The 7,555-nt window shown below is 43.4% G+C and overlaps 1 long non-coding RNA gene across 1 annotated transcript; it reads left to right on the forward strand.

Moving 5' to 3' along the window:
* The first annotated feature begins 232 nt into the window (after nucleotides 1-232).
* LOC135567395 (uncharacterized) lies at nucleotides 233-7,482 on the forward strand. Its single transcript, XR_010462340.1, has 2 exons — nucleotides 233-1,019; nucleotides 6,602-7,482. It is a non-coding gene; the product is annotated as an uncharacterized LOC135567395 (long non-coding RNA).
* The last annotated feature ends 73 nt before the right edge of the window (nucleotides 7,483-7,555 follow it).

Below are 7,555 nucleotides of genomic sequence, written 5' to 3' on the forward strand. Positions count from 1 at the left end.
AAACAGTTTTTATGTACAGAGGAAGAGGACTCGAACCTGCTCTCAGAATATCTGTCAGACTGAGGAGCGGGCAGACCAACTTCCCAAATAGGGGAGAAGCACTCAAAACACACTAGTTGTTCTTTCAAAGAAAATTATACAAATTTGGTAGGTCCGAAGACCTCTCGTATTACCAACCTTACTACAATGGCAGCAAATATTTTAATGAATTCAGTAACACATAATGAAAGGAAACGTTATTTATATCACCCCTTTTCCTGAGGTGAATGGTTTCACCCACTACTCTCCCGGAACTGAGGCTTTGACATCAACAGTTTCACTTTGTTACACTTTTGGTGAGCAAAACGGCTAATAACGTAGCTAAATACTGACATTATCCTCAATCGAGATATCTGTTCATATCTAAATACATGGCTCTGCTTTGGTCTATTCCATTGATATTGTCAAACTGAACATTACATTGAACATGTGAGTCATTTAGCAGACGCTCTTATCCAGAGAGACTTACAGTAGTGACTGGATACATTTTCATACGTTGCATTGGCAGGACAATTCCATTAGTAGTTGGGAGGAGAGCAGAAACAGCCTAACACCTCCACTGATACTGTGTAACCTGTCTGCAGTCAACCAGCCATCCAGACTGAAGTGAAGGCCTTGTTACAGAATGAAAACACCTTCTCTTTCGTCGGCATGGCAACCTGTAAACATGTCAGTGGCGTCACAATGTTGCACAACAGCAGCAGAACATTGGATGGAGGGTCATTGTATCATTACACAGTGTCACTGTCTATTCTACTGTATTGGTACATGTGGTATTACAATACATTAGAAGATCTGTAGACGGAAGCATTGAAACAATTTACCAGACATTGTCAACTAGCAACCTGCTCTGTTTCAGTGCTGTTTAAATATCCCACTTATTTTATTCTGTTGTTAGAGGCCATCAGTAGAGACAGTCAGGAAAATAGTCTTTGGAGCAAGTTTTTTTTCTGTCAAACATGGGAAGTGTGTCTATATAGGTAAGTACATGTACAACAGAGTTTTACCTTGTCAGCTCGGGGATTTGAATATAGGCCTACACTCTTAAATAAAAGGTGCTATCTAGAACCTAGAAGGATTCTTCCACTGTCCCCATAGGAGAACCCTTTGAAGAACCCTTTTAGTTCCAGGTAGAAGCCTTTGGGGTTCCATTTAACAGAGGGTTCTACATGGAACCAACATGAGTCAAATGTGCTGTCTAGTGAAGAGAATCGAAATATGTTGTTTATTGACCTCCTCTCCATTCTAGCACCATACGTTCTGTTGTTTACTGATCTCCTCTCCATTCTAGCACCATACGTTCTGTTGTTTACTGATCCCCTCTCCATTCTAGCACCATACGTTCTGTTGTTTACTGTCCTCCTCCCCTCTCCATTCTAGCACCATACATTCTGTTGTTTACTGATCTCCTCTCCATTCTAGCACCATACGTTCTGTTGTTTACTGATCTCCTCTCCATTCTAGCACCATACGTTCTGTTGTTTACTGATCTCCTCTCCATTCTAGCACCATACGTTCTGTTGTTTACTGATCTCCTCTCCATTCTAGCACCATACGTTCTGTTGTTTACTGACCTCCTCTCCATTCTAGCACCATACGTTCTGTTGTTTACTGATCTCCTCTCCATTCTAGCACCATACGTTCTGTTGTTTACTGATCTCCTCTCCATTCTAGCACCATACGTTCTGTTGTTTACTGATCTCCTCTCCATTCTAGCACCATACGTTCTGTTGTTTACTGATCTCCTCTCCATTCTAGCACCATACGTTCTGTTGTTTACTGATCTCCTCTCCATTCTAGCACCATACGTTCTGTTGTTTACTGATCTCCTCTCCATTCTAGCACCATACGTTCTGTCGTTTACTGATCTCCTCTCCATTCTAGCACCATACGTTCTGTTGTTTACTGATCTCCTCTCCATTCTAGCACCATACGTTCTGTTGTTTACTGATCTCCTCTCCATTCTAGCACCATACGTTCTGTCGTTTACTGATCTCCTCTCCATTCTAGCACCATACGTTCTGTCGTTTACTGATCTCCTCTCCATTCTAGCACCATACGTTCTGTCGTTTACTGATCTCCTCTCCATTCTAGCACCATACGTTCTGTTGTTTACTGATCTCCTCTCCATTCTAGCACCATACGTTCTGTTGTTTACTGATCTCCTCTCCATTCTAGCACCATACGTTCTGTTGTTTACTGATCTCCTCTCCATTCTAGCACCATACGTTCTGTTGTTTACTGATCTCCTCTCCATTCTAGCACCATACGTTCTGTTGTTTACTGATCTCCTCTCCATTCTAGCACCATACGTTCTGTTGTTTACTGATCTCCTCTCCATTCTAGCACCATACGTTCTGTTGTTTACTGACCTCCTCTCCATTCTAGCACCATACGTTCTGTTGTTTACTGACCTCCTCTCCATTCTAGCACCATACGTTCTGTTGTTTACTGACCTCCTCTCCATTCTAGCACCATACGTTCTGTCGTTTACTGACCTCCTCTCCATTCTAGCACCATACGTTCTGTCGTTTACTGATCTCCTCTCCATTCTAGCACCATACGTTCTGTTGTTTACTGATCTCCTCTCCATTCTAGCACCATACGTTCTGTTGTTTACTGATCTCCTCTCCATTCTAGCACCATACGTTCTGTTGTTTACTGATCTCCTCTCCATTCTAGCACCATACGTTCTGTTGTTTACTGACCTCCTCTCCATTCTAGCACCATACGTTCTGTTGTTTACTGACCTCCTCTCCATTCTAGCACCATACGTTCTGTTGTTTACTGACCTCCTCTCCATTCTAGCACCATACGTTCTGTTGTTTACTGACCTCCTCTCCATTCTAGCACCATACGTTCTGTTGTTTACTGACCTCCTCTCCATTCTAGCACCATACGTTCTGTCGTTTACTGATCTCCTCTCCATTCTAGCACCATACGTTCTGTCGTTTACTGATCTCCTCTCCATTCTAGCACCATACGTTCTGTTGTTTACTGATCTCCTCTCCATTCTAGCACCATACGTTCTGTTGTTTACTGATCTCCTCTCCATTCTAGCACCATACGTTCTGTTGTTTACTGATCTCCTCTCCATTCTAGCACCATACGTTCTGTTGTTTACTGATCTCCTCTCCATTCTAGCACCATACGTTCTGTTGTTTACTGATCTCCTCTCCATTCTAGCACCATACGTTCTGTCGTTTACTGATCTCCTCTCCATTCTAGCACCATACGTTCTGTCGTTTACTGATCTCCTCTCCATTCTAGCACCATACGTTCTGTCGTTTACTGATCTCCTCTCCATTCTAGCACCATACGTTCTGTCGTTTACTGATCTCCTCTCCATTCTAGCACCATACGTTCTGTCGTTTACTGATCTCCTCTCCATTCTAGCACCATACGTTCTGTCGTTTACTGATCTCCTCTCCATTCTAGCACCATACGTTCTGTCGTTTACTGATCTCCTCTCCATTCTAGCACCATACGTTCTGTCGTTTACTGATCTCCTCTCCATTCTAGCACCATACGTTCTGTCGTTTACTGATCTCCTCTCCATTCTAGCACCATACGTTCTGTCGTTTACTGATCTCCTCTCCATTCTAGCACCATACGTTCTGTCGTTTACTGATCTCCTCTCCATTCTAGCACCATACGTTCTGTTGTTTACTGATCTCCTCTCCATTCTAGCACCATACGTTCTGTTGTTTACTGACCTCCTCTCCATTCTAGCACCATACGTTCTGTTGTTTACTGACGTCCTCTCCATTCTAGCACCATACGTTCTGTTGTTTACTGACCTCCTCTCCATTCTAGCACCATACGTTCTGTTGTTTACTGACCTCCTCTCCATTCTAGCACCATACGTTCTGTTGTTTACTGACGTCCTCTCCATTCTAGCACCATACGTTCTGTCGTTTACTGATCTCCTCTCCATTCTAGCACCATACGTTCTGTCGTTTACTGATCTCCTCTCCATTCTAGCACCATACGTTCTGTTGTTTACTGATCTCCTCTCCATTCTAGCACCATACGTTCTGTTGTTTACTGATCTCCTCTCCATTCTAGCACCATACGTTCTGTTGTTTACTGATCTCCTCTCCATTTTAGCACCATACGTTCTGTTGTTTACTGATCTCCTCTCCATTCTAGCACCATACGTTCTGTTGTTTACTGATCTCCTCTCCATTCTAGCACCATACGTTCTGTTGTTTACTGATCTCCTCTCCATTCTAGCACCATACGTTCTGTTGTTTACTGATCTCCTCTCCATTCTAGCACCATACGTTCTGTTGTTTACTGACCTCCTCTCCATTCTAGCACCATACGTTCTGTTGTTTACTGACCTCCTCTCCATTCTAGCACCATACGTTCTGTTGTTTACTGACCTCCTCTCCATTCTAGCACCATACGTTCTGTTGTTTACTGACCTCCTCTCCATTCTAGCACCATACGTTCTGTTGTTTACTGACGTCCTCTCCATTCTAGCACCATACGTTCTGTCGTTTACTGATCTCCTCTCCATTCTAGCACCATACGTTCTGTTGTTTACTGATCTCCTCTCCATTCTAGCACCATACGTTCTGTTGTTTACTGATCTCCTCTCCATTCTAGCACCATACGTTCTGTTGTTTACTGATCTCCTCTCCATTCTAGCACCATACGTTCTGTTGTTTACTGACCTCCTCTCCATTCTAGCACCATACGTTCTGTTGTTTACTGACCTCCTCTCCATTCTAGCACCATACGTTCTGTTGTTTACTGACCTCCTCTCCATTCTAGCACCATACGTTCTGTTGTTTACTGACCTCCTCTCCATTCTAGCACCATACGTTCTGTTGTTTACTGACCTCCTCTCCATTCTAGCACCATACGTTCTGTCGTTTACTGATCTCCTCTCCATTCTAGCACCATACGTTCTGTCGTTTACTGATCTCCTCTCCATTCTAGCACCATACGTTCTGTCGTTTACTGATCTCCTCTCCATTCTAGCACCATACGTTCTGTTGTTTACTGATCTCCTCTCCATTCTAGCACCATACGTTCTGTTGTTTACTGATCTCCTCTCCATTCTAGCACCATACGTTCTGTTGTTTACTGATCTCCTCTCCATTCTAGCACCATACGTTCTGTTGTTTACTGATCTCCTCTCCATTCTAGCACCATACGTTCTGTTGTTTACTGATCTCCTCTCCATTCTAGCACCATACGTTCTGTTGTTTACTGATCTCCTCTCCATTCTAGCACCATACGTTCTGTCGTTTACTGATCTCCTCTCCATTCTAGCACCATACGTTCTGTCGTTTACTGATCTCCTCTCCATTCTAGCACCATACGTTCTGTCGTTTACTGATCTCCTCTCCATTCTAGCACCATACGTTCTGTCGTTTACTGATCTCCTCTCCATTCTAGCACCATACGTTCTGTCGTTTACTGATCTCCTCTCCATTCTAGCACCATACGTTCTGTCGTTTACTGATCTCCTCTCCATTCTAGCACCATACGTTCTGTCGTTTACTGATCTCCTCTCCATTCTAGCACCATACGTTCTGTCGTTTACTGATCTCCTCTCCATTCTAGCACCATACGTTCTGTCGTTTACTGATCTCTGATCTCTCCATTCTAGCACCATACGTTCTGTCGTTTACTGATCTCCTCTCCATTCTAGCACCATACGTTCTGTCGTTTACTGATCTCCTCTCCATTCTAGCACCATACGTTCTGTTGTTTACTGATCTCCTCTCCATTCTAGCACCATACGTTCTGTTGTTTACTGACCTCCTCTCCATTCTAGCACCATACGTTCTGTTGTTTACTGATCTCCTCTCCATTCTAGCACCATACGTTCTGTTGTTTACTGACCTCCTCTCCATTCTAGCACCATACGTTCTGTTGTTTACTGACCTCCTCTCCATTCTAGCACCATACGTTTCTGTTCCATTTTGATGCTCTGTCGTCCTCTCCATTCTAGCACCATACGTTCTGTCGTTTACTGATCTCCTCTCCATTCTAGCACCATACGTTCTGCCTCTGTTTACTGATCTCCTCTCCATTCTAGCACCATACGTTCTGTTGTTTACTGATCTCCTCTCCATTCTAGCACCATACGTTCTGTTGTTTACTGATCTCCTCTCCATTTTAGCACCATACGTTCTGTTGTTTACTGATCTCCTCTCCATTCTAGCACCATACGTTCTGTTGTTTACTGATCTCCTCTCCATTCTAGCACCATACGTTCTGTTGTTTACTGATCTCCTCTCCATTCTAGCACCATACGTTCTGTTGTTTACTGATCTCCTCTCCATTCTAGCACCATACGTTCTGTTGTTTACTGACCTCCTCTCCATTCTAGCACCATACGTTCTGTTGTTTACTGACCTCCTCTCCATTCTAGCACCATACGTTCTGTTGTTTACTGACCTCCTCTCCATTCTAGCACCATACGTTCTGTTGTTTACTGACCTCCTCTCCATTCTAGCACCATATGTTCTGTTGTTTACTGACGTCCTCTCCATTCTAGCACCATACGTTCTGTCGTTTACTGATCTCCTCTCCATTCTAGCACCATACGTTCTTCAGAAGCTGGACAGCATATGAATAGAATCCATCTTCTCTCACCTCAAGACCAACATCACACAAGATGCTTCAGAACAACAACAACAACAAGCTGGTGAAGTTGCTACCCAACAGGAACAACCAATATGTTTAAGTTATATATTCTACCAAGTGTTAATGTCATTGTAGAGGGTGGGTCCCAAAGACCCTCCCCATTAGTGATTAAGGGGACTTGAAGATTCATCTGTTTTGTTGCAGGCCTTATAATCGATACTGTTTCTATGTGTCTAAAACTCTGCCACTTTACGTTGTACAAGCATCTATATTAGTCTTTGTGGTTAGGCCCTGGCTGATGTGAGAGTGGGCTTGCAGGCTGGGTCTGAGTCTATATTAGTCTTTGTGGTTAGGCCCTGGCTGATGTGAGAGTGGGCTTGCAGGCTGGGTCTGAGTCTATATTAGTCTTTGTGGTTAGGCCCTGGCTGTTGTGAGAGTGGGCTTGCAGGCTGGGTCTGAGTCTATATTAGTCTTTGTGGTTAGGCCCTGGCTGTTGTGAGAGTGTGCTTGCAGGCTGGGTCTGAGTCAGACTGAAACTAGATAAAGAGAAGTAACCACTGTCTGGTTTTGACATGTTGATATTGTGTGACAGTGGACAATGCTAATGAATTCAGAGAAGCTACTGTACCAGGTTACTTTATAAGGTAACCTCAGCTTATTGATACACACATACATTGACGTAGGTGATCATACCACCAGGTAGTGACCACATGTATATAATCAGCTGTGCCCTGAGGTGGGTTGCAGAACTTACTCTGAAACATACATGCTGTGTTCCCGTTGTCAACTTCTGTCTGCAACCACATTAATAAATGAATGATTGATTTAATTAAAGATATTGTCTGGTTGCTGATTTCACCAATAAGTAAATGATTGACAAAGAACAAGGAACCTGCCCCGACATCAC

This window comes from Oncorhynchus nerka, unplaced genomic scaffold (assembly GCF_034236695.1).
Source record: "Oncorhynchus nerka isolate Pitt River unplaced genomic scaffold, Oner_Uvic_2.0 unplaced_scaffold_2100, whole genome shotgun sequence".
NCBI lineage: Eukaryota > Metazoa > Chordata > Actinopteri > Salmoniformes > Salmonidae > Oncorhynchus > Oncorhynchus nerka.